The sequence below is a fragment of the Canis aureus genome, chromosome 4, assembly GCF_053574225.1.
Source record: "Canis aureus isolate CA01 chromosome 4, VMU_Caureus_v.1.0, whole genome shotgun sequence".
NCBI lineage: Eukaryota > Metazoa > Chordata > Mammalia > Carnivora > Canidae > Canis > Canis aureus.
The window spans coordinates 37,557,987-37,582,240 of NC_135614.1; the positions used below are offsets into that span (position 1 = coordinate 37,557,987).

The following is a 24,254-nucleotide window of genomic DNA, read 5'->3' on the forward strand; positions in this document are numbered from 1 at the left end:
ATATTAGTTATAATAAATTTCCTTTTATCCCTCACTTAGGTTCAATTTGTGTTTTTCTGAGCAACATTACAGTTTGATATAAAGCTATAGCTTTGAGGCTTTCAGTATTATTCAGTTTCTTCAAAGTTTGGCTTTGGTTATGCTGTTCTTTGAATATCATCAAAGGCTCTCTTTTAAAAACTATGTTCCAGACTTATTCCCTCTAAGAATAATCCTTATGTCATGGGAATCTATCTGGCCATGAGGCAAGAAATCTAGAAGTCATAATCTTTCTACTCCATTTACCTTCTGTTCAAGTGTTTCCTGTAACTTTTAAAACCAAATGATTCCTCTAGAGAGAGGCTAGAGAGCCTCCCCAAACCATATTTCTGCTAACTCTCCAGAATAATAGAGTCTGCTGAACATGTAAACCTTTAGTTCTTTAAACACTACAGTATTCTCCATTCGACTTGAAAACCTCTTGTAATTGCTGTTACTGTCTAAAGAAGACAAAGCAAATGTTTGCAATCAATTCTAATTGATACATTTCACTGATAATTCCAGTTTAGACTCATTCTTTAATAATGCAGTACATGGAACCATGAAGGTGTTTATTCTAGCGTTATATAAAATATCATATTTTAGGCTTCTTGCATAGTTTAATATTGTGAAACCTGAATGTTTCTTATAATTCTGCTGGCCTGGCACTGACATAGTTACCAATGTGTGTGCAGCATGAATCACCTTGTTACTCTTGGTAGCATGACTAGATAACTCTCAATGCTTAAGAATACAAGTCCTGGATATTGCCTGAGAATCTTCCATCAACACCTTCTTGGTAAGACCAGAAATACCAACATCAATGATTACAAAAAGGTGTCAGCCTCTTAAACAATCCTACAGAAAAGAGTGGAGCCTCCTTTAAAGAAATGCTGCATCTGAATATTTGGATGCTACTGAGGTAGTGAAACCCAATATCAATACTCTGACCAAAAAGTGATTTGGAAGACTTGCACTTTATTTTTTTTAAGATTTTATTTATTTATTCACGAGAGACACACACACAGAGACACAGGCAGAGAGAGAATCGGGCTCCATGCAGGGAGCCTGATGTGGGACTCGATCCCGCGTCTCCAAGATCACTCCCTGGGCCAAAGAGGCGCTAAACCGCTGAGCCACCCGGGTTGCCCCAAGACTTGTACTTTAAATGTGAAGAAATTTTAGGATTCTTTCTGAACAATCTGATCAGCCTGTTTTTCTTTTTATGTATACACAACAGTTAAAATATGATAAAATCTCTGACTAAAGAAGTTCAAGGCAGAACTTTAACTAAAAATAAAAGTAAAAATCTACTCAATGATATGTATCTTATTGGTACAGGAACAATGGTGTGTTCCAATCTATAGCATCTTAGATTTAACAAAATTCCAAAGCAACTAATTGGAACCAGTCTAAATGTCCAAGAATAGAATAATACTTAAATAAATTAAATCCCCCCCCCCATTTTCCCAAGCCCTAAAGCAACGACTAATCTATTTTCTGTCTCTATAAATTTGTATAGTCTGGATATTTCATATAAATGGAATCATATAATATGTGGTCTTTTGTGATTGGACCCTTAGCATACTTTCAAGGTTTACTCATGTTGTAGCATGTTTCAGTAGTTCATTCCTTTTTATGACTGAATAATATTCCATTGTATGGATATATCACATCTTGTCCATTTACTCATTAGTTGATAGACATTTGGATTGATTACATATTTTGACTTATGAATAATGCTGCTGTTAACATTCATGTACTAATTTGTTGTGAGGAGATATGTCTTCAGTCCTCTTGCATATATACCTAGGAGTAGAGTTGCTGGAATATATGTTAATTCTATGTTTAAGTTTATGAGGACCTACTAGACTATTTTCCAAAGTGTCTGCACCTTTTCACATTCTTACCAGTAGTGTATGAGGATTCTGGTTTCTCCACATCATTGTTAACCCTTGTTATCTTTGATTGTGGCCACCCTACTGGATGCATGGTAGTGTCTCACTAAGTTTTGATTTGCATTTTCCTAGTGGCTAATAATGTTGAGCACCTTTTTATGTATTTATCGGCCATCTGCATATATTCTTTGAAGAAAAGTCTGTTCAGATCCTTTGTCTATTTTTAATTGGGTTATTTGTCATTTTATTATTGAGATGGAAGAGTTCTTTATATAATCTAGATACAAATCCCTTGTCAAGTATATGATTTGTAAATACTTTTTCCCGTTCTTTGGGTTGATTTTCATGTTTCCAATAGTGTCTTTTGAAGCACAAGTTTTAAATTTTTTTATTAAGCCAAATTTATCTATTTTTTTCTTTTGTAGCCTTTGTTTTGGTGTTATATCTAAGAATCCATAGCCAAATCCAAGGTGACAAAGATTTTGTCCTATGTTTTCTTCTAAGAGTTTAATAGTTTTAGCTCTTAACATTTAAGTTTTTGATCCATTTTGAGTTAATTTCTTATGTGAGGAATACATATATTTTGTATATGAGGAATATATATACTTTATTTGTGAAGAAAGTGTCCAAGTTCATTCTTTCACATGTAGCTATGCCCTGGCACCATTTGTTGAAAACAATTTTTTTCCCTATTTCACCCTTGATTTTGAAACCCTTGTCTTCATGACCTTGTTGAAAATAAATTCACTATAGACACATGGTTTGTTTCTGGACTCTCAGATCTATAGATCTATCCTTTTGCCAATACCACACTGTCTTAATGACTGTTGCTTTGCAGTAAGTTTTGAAATTGGGGAGTGTAAATCCTCCACCTTTGTTCTTTTTTCCAGATTGTTTTGACAATTCTAGATCCCTTGAATTTCCTATTATTTTAGGATCAAATTGTCAATTTCTGAACAAAATGGCAGCTTGGATTTTGAGAAAGTTTGCATTAAATCTGTGGATCAGGGCAGCCCCAGTGGCACAGTGGTTTAGCACCGCCTGCAGCCTGGGGTGTGATCCTGGAGACCCGGGATCGAGTCCCAAGTCGGGCTTCCTGTATGGAGCCTACTTCTCCCTCTGCCTGTGTCTCTGCCCCCCACCCCTCTCTATGAATAAATAAAATCTTAAAAAAAAAATCTGTGGTCAACTTGAGGGAGCACTGCTATAGTAACAATATTAAATCTTCCTATCTGTAAACAGAGGATGTCTTTCCCTTTATCAAATCATTTTTTTAAGGGGGAAAGTATTTTTTTTAATTTATTTATGAGAGACAGAGTGCAAGCAAGGGTAGGGGCAGAGAGTGAGAGAGAATCTCAAGCAAACTACTCGCTGAGCAAGGAGCTAGATGCAGCACTTGATCCCAGGACCCTGAGATCAGACACTTAACTGTCTGAGCCACCCAGGCATCCCTATCCAACCATTTTTAATGTACTAGGGGAATGACATGATGCAGCTATGTCACCAGGAAAATAGAATGATATTCCTTGGTTATGGGATAATTGGTAATTTTTATTTTATCTTTAAACATTTCTGCATTTTCTAATTTTTCTTTTTTTTTAAGATTTTATTTATTTATTCATGAGAGACAGAGAGAGAGAGAGGCAGAGACCCAGGCAGAGGGAGAAGCAGGCTCCACGCAGGGAGCCTGACGTGGAACCCAATCCCAGGTCTCTGGGATCATGCCCTGGGCCAAAGGTGGCGCTAAACCGCTGAGCCACCCAGGCTGCCCCATTTTCTAATTTTTCAACAAGAATATCTTTTACATGACCAGAAAGATGTTATTTTATTTAATAAAATACACTCAGATTTAAAATACTTTATAAACATGGAATATGCTTGGAAATGAAAATGCTTGAAAGATTTTTCAAAATACATGAAAATACCAGTATTTATACTCAGTCATTTCTTCATCAAAATTTGCTAATTTAATACCTTATGGAAAATACTGTGCTAGGTCCTGAGTGTACTGCTTTTTGTTTATTTGTGTTTTTTTGTTTTTAAGTAGGTTCCATACCCAGCATGGAGCCCAATGTGGGACTTGAACTCAAGACCCTGAGATCAAGACCTGAGCTGAGATCAAGAGTCAGATGCTTAACCCACTGAACCACCCAGGCTCTCCTGAGTGTACTGTTTTAGCAAAATAAGCATGATTCCTATCCTCCTGAAGCTATATCCAGTGCAAGATTGAAACTGACAATAAACAGGCAAACAAAGTAGGAAACAGAAATGCAATTACAAATTGCAAAGAGTACTATGGAAGAAAGCCCCTGGTACTATGCTAGTGAAAAATGGTGGGAATGACCAGAATATATATTCTGATATAGTGGTCAAGGAAGCTCTCTCTAAGGCATCAGCATTTGCGCTGAGGCTTGGCTACTGGGTATAAAGATATACGTTGGTTTTTACTATTTGTCAAATGTTCAAGATAGTCTCTTAAACCTAAAGGTAAAAATAGAAAGCTTTAAAATTACAAAGGGAAATTAATTTCAACAAATAGAACAACCCCACCACCTCCTATACCATGATAAATAGGGACCCAAAAATTCAATACCATAAAATATGGGGTTAAGTCATCATAAAGTTAATTAAATGCACAGAAGAGCCCACTGTGGTCCCACTATACAGCCCCAATTCTACCCTGTCCAAGCTGCAGTTTCGTTCCACCAAATAACAGTTATCTGTTCCAGCTTAACCATCCATGGAGATGATTCTGGGCCCCAGTGGAAGGCTGGGAGTTCCGGAACAGAGGCAGCAATTCCAGGAATCTCCAGTGAGCTGGTGACTTTTTTGTCAGCCTGCTGGGGAAGTATGGGTGAAGAGAATATTGAAGATTCAAAGCCCTATCACTTTACCTCCATCTTCCTGAGGTGGTATGCCCTGACATTTCCCCTCTTGGTCTCCATCTATCTTCCACTAGCTTCCCTCCAAACATGAGATCTCCAGCCTACTCCTGTCTGAGAATGAGAGTTAAGCAAAGGACCAAAGCTAGTATAGTTGAGATCAGACACTCCAGATTGAGGGTTACCATGGAAGTTTTATTATATGTTTGGTTGCTACTTGTCTACTCAATATCCATTCCCTGCTCTTAGTAACAGAACTCAGATTTTCTTTAGGTAGCAATGTGACTAATAGAATTATATGCCTCCTTGAACTCTACTGAAAGAACTCTACTGCATGATAGTTTGACCAGTAGGATTTCAATTAAGGGATTAGAAAAAGCTCTGCTTTAATGATACAGGCACTGCTCATTTCAGCTTCTTTTATACCTTCTTCCTTGGAACCTGTACATGAGGCTAGAGATGGAGCAATCACTTTAAGACTGTGAGATAACCATAAGGATAAATATTTTATATGAAGAATAGTGATACAGGAAGATGGAAGGAAGCTGGGCATTGACACCACTGTGGAATAGCTGTCCCAGCCTGAATGAACCACCTCCAGAGGTCTTAGGTGAAAAAAGTCCACCTTTATTTGATTGTCCCATTAATTTTCCAATACATAGAGCCAACTGGAATCCTTTTCTTAAAAAAGACTTACTTACTTACTTACTTACTTACTTACTTTATTTATTTATTTATGAGACAGAGTGAGCAAGAGAGAGAGTACATAAGCAGAGGGAGGGGGAGAAGCAGGTTCCCCCGCTGAGCAGGACCCTGGGATCCCAGGACCCTGGGATCATGACCTAAACTGAAGGCAGACACTCAATCAACTGAGCCACCCCAGGCATCCCACAAAATCCTAACAGATACAGTGATGTACCATGAGCATGAAATTAACACCCTTTAAAGAATCCAAGATTTTTAAGGTTTTAGTGTATAACTCTCATGTCTATAAAAGAGAAAATTCACAGCACTCCTTATCACCCACTATAGAGTGATCAGTAAAGGTCATTAAACAAAAGTAGCACAAAGGAGCAGTTCCAGAAAGGGAGCCATTTAATGCCACTTTTTTCCAAGCTGTATCAAATAAACATATATTCCAGGTAAAACTGTGTTTGCTATGTAAAGGTACTTCTAGAGAGGTTTTTGGCGCCCCCTTGCAGTGAGATTGCCATCCCTGAACTAACCCCTCGTATAATGGAAATTTTTCACAGCATACAATAACTTCCAGAGCAACTCTGCCCACAGGTGAAGCTATGGCTTAGGGTGCATTATTGCACATACCTTTCAACTTACAAGCAGATGTATTAAAGTGATATGGCTCAAGGAATGATAGTTTTTTTCCACTTTTGCCTTAGGCAGTTTCTACTCTAATCTGAAAAATATGAAATCTCCAGTTTACTATCACACCTTTATACATAGTGCCTCATCCTCCAAAACAAAGTCCTCAAATTATACCTACAAAATTCATTATCCTTCAGGAGAGATACAGCCACCACTCAAAATAATGTAACAGTTGTACAGAAAGTGTAGTTCAGATAAAGCAACATATTAATAGGACAAATCAAGGGAAGGGAAGGAGAGAATTCTGATAGTTTTCTGTATGGACCCTTGCTCATGTGAAATTAAATTCTTTGTGCATCCTAATGTGAAAAATGTACATTGTTTTTATTATTGTGAATAAGATAATGGGCATTCAAGTAAGTTATCAAGCAGGAAAAAAAGTCTAAATTATATGACAAAATGTTTTATCACAGAACCCAAACAGAGAAAGACTTCCAGATGAAAATCTATGTGATGTCACTCAGAATTACATTCTTTTTAAGTTTCAGAATAGAATTACTCCACAAAATTTTCTGATACCTTTCTAAGGTTTCCCAGTGAAACTCTAGAAAAGTAATAAAATTCAGTCATCATAATTGAATCGAGTTCCAAATAAATTATAGTTTTAATTGTCAAAATCTTACATGTCAAATTACCTGTTTTAGAGATCTTTTTTTAAATTGGGGAGGAAGGGAATTCGCTACTCTTTTTTTTTTTTTCTCTCTAACTAGGCAAAGACAAGCAGCCTGGGATTTTCGGGGATCTTTACTATTACCAAAACGAAGGCTAAACTAACATGTAATACACAACTTCGGTGGCCTTCCTGGAAGGCAATTCAAAGTTCGGCGTAGAAGGTCTTCAGTGCCCGGTGTCAACCCTTCAAAGAAGGGTTTATATCATAAAACGTCATGAGTACTTTCTTCACCATCAGTGTGTGATGAGTGATAAAAATGTGGGCAGAAGTAATTATTTTGCCAAGCTCTGCGGCAACAGGGACGCAACAACACGGCCCCGGAGGGAATCTCAAGCAAACAGCGACGGTGCCGAGCGGTCCGCAGAAGCGCCCTGACCCCCGCGGGGGCTCCCCGGCCGCTCGAGGGGATCCACGCGCCTCCAGCCCGTCCTGCGATCGGGCCTGCGCCGCTCGGCCTCCCCCGAGCAGTCCTGGGTGGTAAGCCGTGTCCTTCCTGTGGGTTCCGCAGTTTGGAACACGGGGCTCTGCAGCACCTGAGACTTCCTCGCAGCCCGTTTTCATGCCCCACGCTGTCACGGGAGCGCGTCCCTATCCTGGTCCGGCCCGGGGCTGTCCACTGAGCAGCCGGACTGACGTCGCCGCCGATGCCGGAGCCACACGATAGCGTCCTGACAGCCAGGGCCCGCGGCGGCACGGCAGCGCCCCACTGCCTGCGACGAGGGGCCGGGACCGCGTCTGCGCAGGCACGAACGCTCCCAGACCGCGGGGACCGGCCTCCTGGGAGGGGCTCCCGACACCCCGACAAAGACAGCGCCGGGGGAAGTTGGAGCGGCTGCCGCCCGCAGAGGCGAGCACATCAGCCCCTGGCCTCGGGCCGAGCCAGCGACGCGCCCTCAGAGCTGCAGCCAAGTCTCCCCGGAGCTTCTGAGCCACTTGCTGGAAGTTGGGGCAAGGGGCAGAGGAGGGCGAGGGCAGCGCGGAGAGCCGGGCCGCGCCCCAGTCGGCTTCGCGTACCGTCCAGCACCTGCTAAGGCGCCGGTCCCGAGGCGCCGCACCCGCTTCTCCTCCCGGTGCCGGGCGTGTCCCCGCCGCCAACGCCGCCAACGCCGCCGCCGCCTGCTCGGGAGAGGAGGACGCGCGGCCCCGGGGATCCGCGAGGCGGGCAGCCCCGACCCTGCCCGCTGCCCGGCAACGGAGCGTGCCCAGTGGCCGCCGCGGGCGCCGGGCGCGGGACTCCAGCCCTCCGGGTTTGCCGGGGCTGGGGGCCGGGCGCGAGGCCGGCGGAGACGGAGGGGGAAGGTGGATGGTGAGCTGGGAGCCGAGGGTGGCCGGGAGCCGCAGGGCGCAGGGGGAGGCCCCTGGAGGGCTGTCGGCCCCGTGGACCCGGCCGCAGCGCGACCCGACGCCCGAGCACGAGCACGAGCACGAGCACGCAAGGCAGCCGCGGCCGTGCCCCGCCACGACTCCTCCCACTGCCCCGAGGCGCGGATCTCTTTTCAGGAAAAAGATGAACACTCCCCGTTTTGCGGATTCAAAGCTGTACTCCTGGTCCCAATCTGCAAGACTGCGCTGGATTCTGTACCCCTGGCCCCTGATGAGACCCGGAATGTCGGGGGGTTGTGCATTTTAACACCTGTCAAGAAACCTGACCCTCCTTAGCTCCGACTGTCTTCGGCACTATGCCGTGGACAACCTGCCCTCCTGTGCGGCACTGCGCACGCTCGGTCCATTTGTGGAAACAGCTCCTGACCTGATGTCACTCGTTTTTGCCCCCAACAGTTTTATTAACATCAAGAGCGAACATAATAGATGGTCTCATTTCACTACAGACCTGAATGATACCTCTATTATTATCAACCTTACGTTTTAGGAGGTAGGTAACTACCTCATAGGGTATCTTGGTTATAAAATGAGATAGTATATAATGCACTTAGAACAATGTCTTGACACCTACTAAGTACTCAACAAATGTTAGCTCTCATTATCCCCAATTTACAGATAAGAAAACTGAAGCACCCAGACCTGCTTAAAGCTCCAGGCTTAGCAAGTGTCAGGGCAGAGGCAAGCCCAGGCAGGCAGTCTAACTCCAGAGCAGGAGCACTTAGCACGACGGTATCCTTCCGCCACAGCTGAAGGGGAACCACAATGAACCAATTTGTGATGTAGGGTATGACTCAGTATTCTGTCCCAGGCTTTCTGTCAGAGGTCTGAGAATTCCTGTGGTAGTTTTAATACACATTTGCATCAAAATCTTTGGGATACAGCAAAAGCAGTCCTAGGAGGGAAATACATTGCAGTACAAGCATCCCTCAAAAAATTGGAAAAAAATCAAATGCACAAGCTAACCTTGCACCTAAAGGAACTGGAGAAAACAGTAAATAAAACCTACACCAAGCAGAAGAAGACAGTTAATAAAAATTCAAGCAGAACTCAATAAAATAGAGACCAGAAGAACTGTAGAACAGATCAACCAAACCAGGAGTTGGTTCTTTGAAAGAATTAATAAGATAGATAAACCATTAGCCAGCCTTATTAAAAAGAAAAAACACGGGGATCCCTGGGTGGCTCAGCGATTTGGCGCCTGCCTTTGGCCCGGGCGCGATCCTGGAGTCCCTGGATCGACTCCCACATCAGGCTCCCTTCATGGAGCCTGCTTCTCCCTCTGCCTGTGTCTCTGCCTCTCTCTCTGTGTGTGTCTATCATAAATAAATAAATAAATAAATAAATAAATAAATAAATAAATAAATAAATAAATAAATAATCTTTAAAAAAGACTCAAATTAGTAAAATCACAAATGAAAAAGGAGCGATCACAACCCATATCAAGGAAATATAAGCAATTTTTAAAACACATTATGAGCACCTGTATGCCATAAATTAGGCAATCTAGAAGAAATGGATGCATTTCTGGAAAACCACAAACTACCAAAATTGCAGCAGGAAGAAATAGAAAGCCTGAACAGGCCAATAACCAGGGAGGAAATTGAAGCAGTCATCAAAAACCTCCCAAGACACAAAACTCCAGAGTCAGATGGCTTCCCCGGGGAATTCTATCAAACATTTAAAGAAGAGACAATCCCTATTCTGCTAAAGCTGTTCCGAAAGATACAAAGGGATGGAATACTTCCAAACTCATTTTATGAGGCCAGCATCACCTTAATTCCCAAACCAAAGACCCCACCAAAAAGGAGAATTATAGACCAATATCCCTGATGAACATGGATGCAAAAATTCTCAACATGATACTAGCCAATAGGATCCAACAATACATTAAGAAGATTATTCACCATGACCAAGTGGGATTTATCCTCGGGATGCAAGGCTGGTTCAACACTCGTAAAACAATCAATGTGATTGATCATATCAGCAAGAGAAAAAACAAGAACCATATGATCCTCTCAATAGATGCAGAGAAAGCATTTGACAAAATACAGCATCCATTCCTGATCAAAACTCTTCAGAGGGTAGGGATAGAGGGAACATTCTTCAGCATCTTAAAAGCCATCTACGAAAAGCCCGCAGCAAATATAATTCTCAATGGGGAAATACTGGGAGCCTTTCCCCTAAGATCAGGAACAAGACAGGGATGTCCACTCTCACCACTGCTATTCAACATAGTACTGGAAGTCCTAGCCTCAGCAATCAGACAACAAAAAGACATAAAAGGCATTCAAATTGGCAAAGAAGAAGTCAAACTCTCCCTCTCTGCAGATGACGTGATACTGGACATAGAAAACCCAAAAGACTCCACCCCAAGATTGTTAGAACTCATACAGCAAATCGGCAGTGTGGCAGGATACAAAATCAATGCCCAGAAGTCAGTGGCATTTCTATACATTAACAATGAAACTGAAGAAAGAGAAATTAAGGAGTCAACCCCATTTACAATTGCACCCAAAACCATAAGATACCTAGGAATAAACCTAACCAAAGAGGTAAAGGATCTATACCCTAAAAACAACAGAACACTTTTGAAAGAAATTGAGGAAGACCCAAAGAGATGGAAAAATATTCCATGCTCATGGATTGGAAAAATTAATATTGTGAAAATGTCTATGCTACCCAGGGCAGTTTACACATTCAATGCAATCCCTATCAAAATCCCATGGGCTTTCTTCAGAGAGTTAGAACAAATCATCTTAATATTTGTGTGGAATCAGAAAAAACCCTGAATAGCCAGGGGAATATTGAAAAAGAAAACCAAAGCCAGGGGCACCACAATGCCAGATTTCAGGTTGTACTACAAAGCTGTGGTCATCAAGACAGTGTGGTACTGGCACAAAACAGACACCTAGATCAATGGAACAGAATAGAGAATCTAGAAGTGGACCCTCAACTTTATGGTCAACTAATATTCGACAAAGGAGGAAAGACTATCCACTGGAAGAAAGATAGTCTCTTCAATAAATGGTGCTGGGAAAATTGGACATCCACATGCAGAAGAATGAAACTAGACCACTCTCTTGCACCATACACAAAGAGAAACTCAAAATGGATGAAAGATCTAAATGTGAGACAAGATTCCATCAAAATCCTAGAGGAGAACACAGGCAACACCCTTTTTGAACTCGGCCACAGTAACTTCTTGCAAGATACATCCACGAAGGCAAGAGAAACAAAAGCAAAAATGAACTATTGGGACTTCATCAAGATAAGAAGCTTCTGCACAGCAAAAGAAACAGTAAACAAAACTAAGACAACCTACAGAATGGGAGAAGATATTTGTAAATGACGTATCAGATAAAGGGCTAGTTTCCAAGATCTATAAAGAACTTATTAAACTCAACACCCAAGAAACAAACAATCCAATCATGAAATGGGCAGAAGACATGAATAGAAATTTCACCAAAAGGGATCCCTGGGTGGCGCAGCGGTTTAGCGCCTGCCTTTGGCCCAGGGCGTGATCCTGGAGACCCGGGATCGAATCCCACGTCAGGCTCCCGGTGCATGGAGCCTGCTTCTCCCTCTGCCTATGTCTCTGCCTCTCTCTCTCACTGTGTGCCTATCATAAATAAATAAAATAAATTAAAAAAAAAAAAGAAATTTCACCAAAGAAGACATAGACACGGCCAACAAGCACATGAGAAAATGCTCTGCATCACTTGCCATCAGGGAAATACAAATCAAAACCACAATGAGATACCACCTCACACCAGTGAGAATGGGGAAAATTAACAAGGCAGGAAACAACAAATGTTGGAGAGGATGTGGAGAAAGGAGAAGCCTCTTGCACTCTTGGTAGGAATGTGACCTGGTGCAGCCACTCTGGAAAACTGTGTGGAGGTTCCTCAAAGAGTTAAAATTAGAACTGCCCTTTGACCCAGCAATTGCACTGCTGGGGATTTACCCCAAAGATACAGATGCAGTGAAATGCCAGGACACCTGCACCCCAATGTTTATAGCAGCAATGGCCACAATAGCCAAACTGAGGAAGGAGCCTCTGTGTCCATGGACAAATGATGGATAAAGAAGGTTTGGTCTATATATACAATGGGATATTACTCAGCCATCAGAAAGGACAAATATCCACCATTTGCTTCCATGTGGATGGAACTGGAGGGTATTATGCTGAGTGAAGTAAGTCCATCGGAGAAGGACAATCATCATATGGTTTCACTCATATGGGGTATATAAGAAATAGTGAAAGGGATTATAAGGGGAAAGGAGAGAAAATGAGTGGGAAATATCAGAGAGGGTGACAGGACATGAGACATACCTAATTCTGGGAAACAAACAAGGGGTGGTGGAAAGGGAGGTGGGCGGGGTTTGGGGTGACTGGGTGACAAGGGGACACTTGACAGGATGAGCACTGGGTATTAAGCTATATGTTGACAAATCGAACTCCAATTTAAAAATATACAAAAAAATAAAAAGTAAAAAAAATAAAACACATCTGCAGATTTTTTGGTGCACCTCTCATTAAGACATGGAGTCTGTCTGCCTCCCCGTGAACCAGAGTGGGCCTTTATGACTCTCTTGACTTCTGAGGCCAAACGAGAAAAGATACTACCAATTCCATTCTCTCACTTGGGACAGGGACCTTGGTCCACACTAAGCTGCCATGTTAGAGAAACCATGTAAAGACAGAGCTGCCCAAGGAGCCTCAGATGTTCAAGCCTTCCCAGCCCAGATGCCAGACACCAGTGAATGAGAGTCTTCAGATGATTCTAGATCCTGAGCAAAAACTGTCCAACTGAGCCAAGATGACCCCAGAGATACGTAGCAGTAATAAAATTTTGTTGTGGTTTTAAGCCACTAAGTTTTGAGGTCATTTGTCATGCAGCTATAGAACTAGAAGACATCCCTATGTCTTCAAACTGTCTACCAGGTTAGAAGGAAGCTGGTTTTGCTCTCTTCTCCCCCCTCTCTGCCCCATCCACTCCTTCCTACTCCAGTTCTTTTTAATTCTGTATGTTTCCAGGACTCTGGGCACTTATAACTCATACAAGGAATAGAATGTCATCTTAGAAAAATTCTGTCAATATATCCAATAGTATTTGCTTAAAAGACATTAATGTAAACACAAATATTTCTGTCTACAATAGAACAAGGACCAATGCTCAAGCTTCTAAAAAATAAATATTTAGGGGTACCTGGGTAGTTCAGTGGTTGAGTATCTGCCTTTGGCTCAGATTGTGATCCCAGGGTCCTGGGATCAAGTCCCGCATCAGGCTCTACACAGGGAGCCTGCTTCTCCCTCTGCCTACGTCTCTGCCTCTCTCTGTGTCTCTCGTGAATAAATAAATAAAATCTCTTTAAAAATAAATAAATCTTTAGAATCTTTATTTTCCTATTTTTTCATAGAATAAAACTTTTACTACTGTCTGACATACAGCCAGATGGGAGTTGTTACTCTCAAATCCTCCTAGACAATTGATGGTTTGGGGCAAAAGAAAAGAAAAGAAAAGAAAGGAGGCAAACATTTTCTAAATACACACGTATGGAGGGTCTGGAAACCCAAACTATTTTCCAGGATTCAAGTAGATCTCTTCATAAGCACACTGCATATATACAGAAAACAGAATGTAAACCTCAACCAATTATATTTCAAAGCAAAGAATGTTTTTCTCCTGACAGAATATGTGCATGACAGCTCTGGAGGTTTAAATTTAAACCATCTTGAATTAAATCTGAACACACAAAAAGTAGATCTTGACAACCTTCCTAAACAACATTTGCTCATGCTTGGGTAATTCAGAAATGGCTGAACAGATAGATGCAACCTTCCAGAAAAGAATTTGCTTCTGAGCTGATACGAAGCACATGAAATTTCAGCTGAAAAGGTTACTAGAAGAGGGAGAAATTTGTAAGACATTGAAAATAGAGATGCCAGGGAAATATCAGAAAGGGAGACAGAACATAAGAGACTCCTAACTCTGGGAAACGAACAAGGGGTGGTAGAAAGGGAGGTGGGTGGGGGGGTGGGGGTGACTGGGTGACGGGCACTGAGGGGGGCACTTGATGGGATGAGCCCTGGGTGTTATTCTATATGTTGGCAAATTGAACACCAATAAAAAATAAATTAAAAAAAAGAAAAGAAAATAGATGGGGATCCCTGGGTAGCTCAGCGGTTTGGTTCCTGCCTTTGGCCCAGGGCGCGATCCTGGAGTCACGGGATCGAGTCCCGCGTCGGGCTCCCAGCATGGAGCCTGCTTCTCCCTCCTCCTGTGTCTCTGCTTCTCTCTCTCTCTATGTCTATCATAAATAAATAAATATTTAAAAAAAAAAGAAAATAGAGATGCCAGATGAATGTAAAGATGATAAATGTAAAGTAGGCGCTTGGAATGAGAGCAATACCCATGGCCATAAATCTAACAGTATGGTTAATGTCACAATTTCAAAGGTTTTATGTATTTATCTCAGATGAGTGCATAGCCTAACATATCCTTATCCAGTTTTTTTTCTTCTCAGATTCCTCTTGGTTATAATAATACTTCATATTTTTGTAGTACACTTCACTATACTGTATACATTATAAGTTATAGTGTCTTATATGTCTAAAGTTACTGGTTAAAACCATTACAACACTGTGCAAACTTAATTACCTGATACTTGCCCTTCCAAATTCTGCTTAGGACCACATGCTAGAGTTGGAATGGGACAATCACACACACCTGCTCCCAGTGCCCTCTGCTCACCTTTCTCTCCGCAGGGTGTTTTTGAGTCCAACTAAGCTCCCATACCCCTCAGGAAGCCTTCCTTCACCTCTCCAGGTCACAATGATGTTCCAGAGCTCTCTTAGCTTGAAGCACACATTTTGAGAGTAAAATCATTAGAATTACATAGTTTAATGGTGACTTGCCTCCCCTATCCACAGTACCAATTATTTATTATAAAATGAGGTTGTAAATTCCTGAGAGAAAACAGTAAAGTAGAATTGCGAAAACTCAATTAACTTTTATTGAGCCCTTATGACAAATCAGTAAGTACTGATTTAAATGTTTAAATTTCTTACTTAATGCTATCGAGTAGAGAAAGGTATTTATCATCCTTATTTATGTGGTGGGGGTGGTGGGAAGTGAGAGGAAGAAAATCCAAAAAATTCAAGAGTAGTATGCCCAAGTAGAGAGTCTGTTCCTGATGGACTGGCAGCTCAAGATTGTCTTCTGACAGCACTCTTAGAAGCTGGGCTACAAGTCCTTTTTTTTTTTTTTTTTTTTTAAGATTTTATTTATCTATTCATGAGAGACACAGAGAGAGGCAGAGACATAGGCAGAGAGAGAAGCAGGATCCCCGCAGGGAGCCTGATGTGAGACTTGATCACAGGACCCCGGGATCACAACCTGAGTCAAAGGCAGACGCTCAACCACTGAGCCACCCAGGTACCCCAAAAAGTCTTTTTTTATTTTTTTTAAAGATTTTATTTATTTATTCATGAGAGACACACAGAGAGAGGCAGAGACACAGACAGAGGGAGAAGCAGGTTCCATGAAGGAAGCCCGATGTAGGACTCAATCCCAGAGTCCCAGGATCATGCCCTGAGCCAAGGGCAGATGCTCAACCACTGAGCCACCCAGGTGTCCTTTCCTGAAGGGAGAACTGTGGGGTACATTTCCATGTTCATCACAAGTCACTCCTTGAGCCACTGGATCCAGTCCATATATATTGAGGGAGCCTCTTCTCCACGATTCTGGTGGGCCTCTCCTTCTGGGGGAATCTTAGAAAGGAAAGTTTAGTGGGAAAAATTACAATCCTGTAGGTCCTAGGGTCCCAAATGCTAATCATTGTCTCCCTTCTCCACTAGCAAGTCTAGATCTCCTCACCCTCAAGAGCTGGTCTAGGCTGTTTACTTGGTGACACAATCCAGATTCTCATCTGTGATTGCTGCACTTGTTCATTTACTGTTACAACTGAAGGGAGAACAAAGAAGTGCTCAAATAAGTCATCTGTGTGCTAAACATACTGTCTTTGCCTCTATTATGTAATTAGAGCACTGCTCTTCTTGATGATTAGTGTCAATTACCTCAGCCAAGATAGTGACTCTTCTTGCCTGCTGATATCTGTATCCTTGGTGGAGGTGGTCTTCCACTGCAGAAGAGGAATTCTAACCCTGCAGAGGCAAGAGCTTTGGGGACAAGATGCACAAATTTCCCAAATGGATCATTTCCCAATAGGAAGTTGAGGCAAGTGTGGTCACTCCTGCTTCCACCCTTTGGTTTTTTTGACCCATGTAGACTTCTTATCACAGATGCAGCTCCGTATGAAATCTTTGATTCAACATATATGCCATGCCCTGGAGGGTGGCTCACCATTCTCATAAAGTATCACCTTCAAGATGGCACTTCAGCTGTGCTTCTAGAAGGCTGTTCTACTTCAGCTGTGCTTCTAGGAGGCTGTTCTACTTTTTCCAAGCAGCTTCTTGCTGGTGCAGTATGTGATATGACCAGTGGGTCCTGTGGTCATGAGCCCATTCCTACACTTCAGGTAATGTGGGTTACCAGATTTGTTTCAGTGCTCTATGGGATCTCATGTCAATAGAGTAACACTCTGTAAGCCTTTGGATTAGTAACATTGACTGAAGACCTGAAGGTAGGAAAGGCAAACCTATACCAGGACTGTGTGTCCAGTGTGAGCATGAATTGCTGGCCCTTTTGGAGAAAAAGTGATCCAATGTACTCAACTTGCCATCAAATGGTCAGTCTCCTCAAAGAACGGGTGCCATTGGGGCACCTGGGTGGCTCAGTGGTTGAGTGTCTGCCTTTGGCTCAGGTCGTGATCCTGGGGTCCCAGAATCAAGTCCTGCATCAGGCTCCCCGCAGGTAGCCTATTCTCCCTCTGCCTATGTCTCTGCCTCTCTGTGTGTCTCTCATGAATAAATAAATAAAATTAAAAAAAAAAAAGAATGAGTGCCATAGTGGGGGCCTACCATTAGTCTCTGTTAATGGCAGGCTGTATATTTGGAAGCAGTAGCAGCGACATTAGCCTTGTTAAGTTAGTGCCCATGTTGTTAGGTCCATGGATAGCCTCCATTTCTGTCACCAAAGCTACTTTATTCTATGCCCATTTTGCTGGCACTGGGTTGGCTGATGACAGGATCTATCTGACATCTGGCTGAGTCATTTTGTCTACTTGGTTGCTTAGTGTCTCTTCTGTGGTAGATGCCCTTTGGTGGACTTTAATATATAATAGAAAGGTCTACATGTTTTTCATCCACTGCCATATGTCCATTCACATGTCCCTACCCATTCTTGTCTCCCTATTCTTCCATTCTTCTTCCTTTCATGTTCCTGTCTAACTGGCTAGGCCATTTGCCATTACTATGACTCTGTATATATTCTAACTTTGGGCCATTTCTCTCTGCACAAAGTGGATGACAGCTTGAAGATCTACCCTTTGGGAGTATTTTCACTTGCTACAGTTATTTTTTTCCTCAGGAAAGCATATGCAGAGAAAAAATTTGGTGTGTAGAATATTTACTAAGGAAACTACTCAAAAGGAATGTGGGAAAAAGACAAAGGAGACAAGATTGGACAGACAGAAAAGTACAGCTTGGTATAGACCTGATGGCAACCTTAGATGATCTGAAAGAAAGCTCTAGAGCTAAGCTGATCTTTCAGAGTTGCCCTATGTTGGCCTGCCATGGCGGGGCATTTATATCTCCACCTAAACCAGTCACTGGATATAAACAGCTCTAAGAAGGCTGTGACTCAGGTCAAGGAGTTTCTTTGGGGCTGAATCAATCCCTAAACATTTTGACAGATGAAAGCTGACATTGACAGCACTCCTGGCAGCTGAAGATACAAGCACTTTCTTAAAGAAGAATCAAGTGGCACATCTTTGTGTCCACACAGAAATGAGATAGCCTGAGTTCAACCCCTGACAAAACTGATTACTTCCTGGGTAATCTTGGACAAGTTACTTAACGTCTTTGAGTTTCAATTTCCCCATCTGTGAATGAGGGTTATCATATTACTTATTTCATAGGGATATTGAAAAAATTCCAGGATGTAACTCATGTAGAACATATTATATGGATCACCAGGAAGAGCCAGGTGAAATTTAACCATTATTATTATTTTTTTGTTTTTGTTTTGTTGTTGTTGTTGTTTTCCATTATTATATTTTTATATAAAACTGGATCAGCAGTAATCTCTTGAACATCAACTATAGCGATATTCTTCTGGATATATCTCCCAGGCAAGGGAAACAAAAGAAAAAATGAACAATTGGGACTACATCAAAATAAAAAGCTTTTGTACAGTGAAAGAAACCATCAAGAAAATGAAAAGGCAATCTACTAAATGAGAGGAGATATTTGCAAATGATATATCCAATAGGGGTTCAATATCCAAGATATATAAAGAACTCTACCATGGCTAGAATAAAAAAGACAAGAAGTAAGTGTTGGTGAGGATGTGAGATGTGGAAGAAAGGAACCCTCATGCACTATTGGTGGGTTGTAAATTGGTGGAGTCACTATAGAAAACAGTATAGAGGTTCCTCCAAAAACTAAAAATAGAAGTATCATATGATCTAGTAATTCCACCTCTGGGTATTAACCTAAGGAAAATGAAAATTGTAATTCAAAAAGATAAATGCATTTCTATGTTTATTACAGCATTACTTGCAATAGCCAAGACATGAAAGCAAACCAAATGTTTGTTGGTAGATGAATGGATAAAGATTATGTATATATATATATATATCACTCAGCCATAAAAAATAATGAGATCTTGACATTTGCCAACAACATGGATGAACCTAGAGGGTATTATGCTAAGTGAAATAAGTCAGACAAAGAAAGATAAATACCATGTGATTTTAGTTATATGTGGAATTTAAAAAACAAAACCAATGAACAAACAGAAACAGACTCATAAATTCAGAAAACAAACTGGTGGTTACCAGAGGGGAGGGGAGGGGGATGGGTGAAATAGGTGAAGGAAATTAAGACATACACAATCCCAGCTACAAAATAAATAAATCACAGAGATTAAAAGGACAGCATAGAAAATATGGTCAATAATATTGTAACAAAGTATAGTGACAGATAATGACTATACTTACCATGTGAGCACTGAATAATGTATACAATTGTTGAATCACGGGATCCCTGGGTGGCGCAGCGGTTTGGCGCCTGCCTTTGGCCCAGGGTGTGATCCTGGAGACCCGGGATCGAATCCCACATCAGGCTCACGGTGCATGGAGCCTGCTTCTCCCTCTGCCTGTGTCTCTGCCTCTCTCTCTCTCTCTCTCTGTGACTATCATAAATAAATAAAAATTAAAAAAAAAAAAAAAAAAAACAATTGTTGAATCACTATGTTGTACACCTGAACTAATATAACATTGTATATCAACTATACTTCAATAATTTTTAAAAAGTAAAAAAATCTAATCTATATATGCTATGCACTATAATATTTCTAAGGCCGTTATTATTGGATAGGTAATATCATCCAACCTTTTTTTATAATATTTTTCTTTCTGGGTTCAGATATAGGAAGTTAGTTCTACTAACTTGAATTAAATTTCTGGAGAACGGGCCTGGTACTTTCTTTGCACACACAGCACCCAATGAGAGGCTTGTATTTCTTCCTGTGGCTGGAGGGTATGGCAAACACAACAGGGAATTAGTGGGCAGGCTGAGCATGTGCACAATTATGAAGCATCAGCATTCGCTCATTACCTCGGACAATGGCTGGCTCTCCAGCTGCCTCCACCCTAGCTATGGTGGGTTTGGCAGGCTGTGAAGAGGAGCCTTCCCTCTAGCAGATACTCAGTATTGGCTGGATTCAAATAATCCCTAGCTAAATATCATCTCTTATAAGGAGCCTAGGTATCCTGGATTCAAGCTGAGAAACCATACTCTGTGAAGGATCAAACTGGCTCCCAGTGAAGGAAATGATGAGACCAAGAATACCAGAGAGAGGAGTCCCAACCCCCGTCTTAGACAGACTTTAGGCAGTGGTTTTCAAACTGTAACTAAGGGTTACAAAATTATTTTAGTGAAACAGTGACAAGCTTTTCTTTTTTTTTTTTCTTAATGAAATAGAGAAATATATTACATAAATATATATTGCTTCAGAAAACTTCTTGTGAATGTATGTTTTTTCTAGGGTATGAGTATGTAGCTAGTTGTGTATCTGGCTGAAATATACTGCCTCAGGTGGGAGATTTAAAGCAAGAATTATCACCCTGATGCTCAGCCCAAAAGCCCTACTTCACTTTCCTTTCTTTTTATCAGAAATAGCTTGACGCATTTCTCTTATACCTTTCCATTTCATTCATATTGTATTCATTAGACTTGGGGTAATTAAAAAGAATGCATTTTATTTGTTACTTCTATGCCCCTTCTCCCTTCCAGTTGGTTCCCTGGGTGGGCTAAGAAGGTTGGACTAACCACTCCATTTCTCTCTCCTATCAGGCAAAATAATCAAGAGTGAGCTGGGCTGTAGCATTCTGGGAGGAGATTAGAATAGGCTTCTTATCTGAGACAGGTGGAGCCAATGAAGAAATTACTAGATGAGCACCTGGGTCACTCAGTTAAGTGTCTGCCTTCAGCTCAGGTCATGATCCCAGGGTCCTAGGATCAAGCTCCACACTGAGATCCCTGCTCAGAGGGGGGATCCCTCTGAGGATCCCTGCTTCTCCCTCTCCCCCAACCTCCTTGTACTTTCTCTCTCTCAAATAAATAAAATTGAAAGAGAGCAAGAGAGAGAGAGAGAGAGAGAGAAAGGAAGAAAAGAAAAGAAAAAAGAAAAGAAAAGAAAAGAAAAGAAAAGAAAAGAAAAGAAAAGAAAAGAAAAGAAAAGAAAAGAAAAAGGAAATTACTAGAAATCTCATTTGGCTCCTCAAATCCAAGGATGTAGGTAGAAACCCAAAGCCAATTGTGCAGAGAAAAACAGTATCAGAAACAAGGGTGAAGAAGAAAGGGTTGATCTTGCAGCACTGAAATGAGAGGACAGGAGGCAAAAGGGAAGATCCCCCAAATGAGGAACATCCACAGCAATGTTTCATGATTTGCAAATGAGAAAAGCTAAAGCATACAATTTCCCTACCTACCAATTTACATATTTTAAATGTGCCAAAAGAAGATGATAGGGGTATGGATTACGTGGGTATAGCCATTTCTAAATTATATAGCTAAAAATTGTGCATTTCAGTGTACATATATTTTAATTTTTAAAATTGATAATAATTAAGAATGGGAAATGTATAAAGGTTGGATAGATTGAGAATGGCAGATTGTTGAAGCTAGGTGAAAGAGATTCATTATACTCCATTTACTTTGTATTTGAAAATTTTTACAATGTCCCAAAATGCCTTTAACATTCTTCCTTGTTATTAATCCATCCAAGGGCTAATATGCCTTTTCTTCATAAACTCAAATGAACATGGAAGCAATGAATTCACTATGCTGTTTCCACATTCCTGGCTGCTCCCAACAGCCAAGTGTCAAAGTTGCATTAGACCAAATGGTCCAGGAGCAGCCTATCTACCACAATCACACTGGATAATCAGAAGGGATCTAAGAGATAGAGAAGGTGGCTTCATGTCTGAAACATGTACTAAATCCAGCATTTCTCCACTGACCCCATAGATCTCTCTGAAGTGAGACCTTCCCAGGAACCTGTGAAGGTAGAATAGACTTATGCTTGTTATTTTATTGTGTTGATAATTAAGGAAGCAACAAGACCTGGAAAGTGCCTGATGTTGTAAATTATGAATAGAGAAGGTGGGGTGGCAACAGCTGGCAATTCAACATGTGTGGTTTGCTTTAACAGGAAGCCACAAAGAAATCTCTGAGGCCCAACGCAGCATGAAACTATAGAATTTCTTGCTCAGAGCTAAGAAATGAAAGGCCTGCTGGTAAGGAAATAGTCCCTTTATCCACCTCCTCATTAACAGGTCTAGAGGGAAAGTGTGCTGCCAGAGGCTGGTCTTGATGTCTAATGATATGAAGCAGAACTGGAGCATTCATGTGAAATGGTATAATAGAAAGGTGTTCTAGTCTTGGATCTTCAAGGAGCTATGCGGTATTGGGCAATTCACCCAGCTAAGCTATACTTTCATTTCCTCATCTATAACTTGATCTAGCTGATATTTCTAAAATTCCATTATTAATTTGCCATAAAGTTTCATTCACCCATTATTGGCAAGGTAAAATTGTCCTCGGCCCACCTCTTACCTAATTCTTGACAAAGGCCAGTCTCATAAGCCAAGAGAATATTGACTACTTCTATGTGGTGATTTAATGAGATGAAATCCCAAGTTTGCAAACTCCTCATTAGATATAGCATTTCCTGAAATTATAGTAGAGGAGATTTTTTTTCTTCATTTTGGAGGTTCTTCTTTAACATACCCTATTAAAATGGAAATGCCCCCAAAAGACTCAGCCCTTAGCATTGATTTAAAATTTTGTAGAAATAGTTCCATTAGATAGGTCTTGTGGGTAGGAGGAGAAGGGACTGAAGTGTGAAGGCACTAATGTGAATTCAGTGTATTTCTTGGGTTCCACTACTCTGAGTGATAGACTAGTTGCCACACAGGAGAGGAAGTATGAAAGGATTAAGGTTAGGGAATAGTTTGTGGAGACTTGAATCACTTGAATTTGTTACAGTCCACACAAATTTTAGCACATTACTCTGAAGTTCTTTACATCAGGCTTAGGTATTGAATGGTTGTGGCCCCCTCAAATATACATGTTGAAACCGTAAGCCCCACTCTGATGGAATTTGGAGATGGGGCCTTTGGAAGGTAATTAGGGCTAGATGAGCCTAGGAGGATTCCCATGATGGGATTAGTGCCTTATTGGAGGAGACCCAAAAGAGATTGCTCCCTCCCTTGCCACACACTCTCTCCAAAGAAAGGTCACATGAACACACAGCAAGAAGGAATCCATCTGTAAGCCAGGAAGAGAGCTCTCACCAGAACCAGATGCTGCCAGCCATTACTCTGGGACTTTCCAACCTCCACAACTGTGAGAAAATAACCTTTGGTTATTTAAGCCACCCAGTCTTGTGGCATGGCAGCCTGAGCTGACTAATACAATCTCCTTTTAATCATGTGGCCCCCTTCCCTTCCAGTGTTAGCCATGAGTCAATTTGCCAAATCAGGCATGAAAGAAATTTCCCCAAAACATCTGGCAAGGGAATATTCTTAAACATTATTCTTCTCCCAGAGATTACTAGGCAGGTTCTGTTTTTAGATACATTCAGTGCACTTCTCAGGCTCTGAGTTTTCTGTCTGCTTTTGGATGAATCAATCAAACAAGGTGGTTGCATTTCCTAAAGGAACATCTCTCTCTTAACCTGGTTCACATATGAAATGGGTTTACTAACATGATATGTGTTGGAAAAGTTGGAAAAAACTTTAATGATTTTTTAAAAATTTAACAGTTTCAAACATGCTCCAAAAGTAGAGTAGTACAAAGAGCATCCGCATATTCACCACTCAAAGTCAGTGATTGCTTGTGAATATTTTAAAATAAAATACCAGTGAGAGACAAAGTATTATATCTGCAAAGTACTAAGTGTGCCATGGGGGAAAGAACTTCATTATTTTGTGGGATATAAATGCATTATCAAGCTACAGAAAAACATATCTAATCCTTTTCTTCATCTACATGCAAGGATACATTTGACCTAGGCTTTAGAAATTGAATTCTTTAACAAAACAAACAAGCAAAGTTAAAAAGAGAGAGAGACATAGACAAACCAAGAAACAGACTGTTAACTATAGAGGAGGAACAATGGTCACCAGCAGAGAGGGGTGCGGTATGGGGGGAAATAGGTGATGGGGATTAAGGAGGGCACTTGTGGTGATGAGCACTGGGTGATGTATGAAAGTGTTGAACCACTACATTGTACACCTGAAACTAATATAGTACTGTATGTTAACTATACTGAGAGTAAAGTTAAAACTTAATATGAAAATTAAAACTATATTCTTTAATAAAAT

The 24,254-nt window shown here is 41.1% G+C and overlaps 1 long non-coding RNA gene across 1 annotated transcript in view; it reads right to left on the minus strand.

Moving 5' to 3' along the window:
- The window catches only part of LOC144312534 (uncharacterized), a 181,740-nt gene that overhangs the window by 136,729 nt on the left and 20,757 nt on the right, over positions 1-24,254 (minus strand). The window contains exon 3 of the long non-coding RNA XR_013378037.1: positions 14,993-15,096. This is a non-coding gene — a long non-coding RNA (uncharacterized LOC144312534). The remainder of the gene's footprint in view (positions 1-14,992; positions 15,097-24,254) is intronic.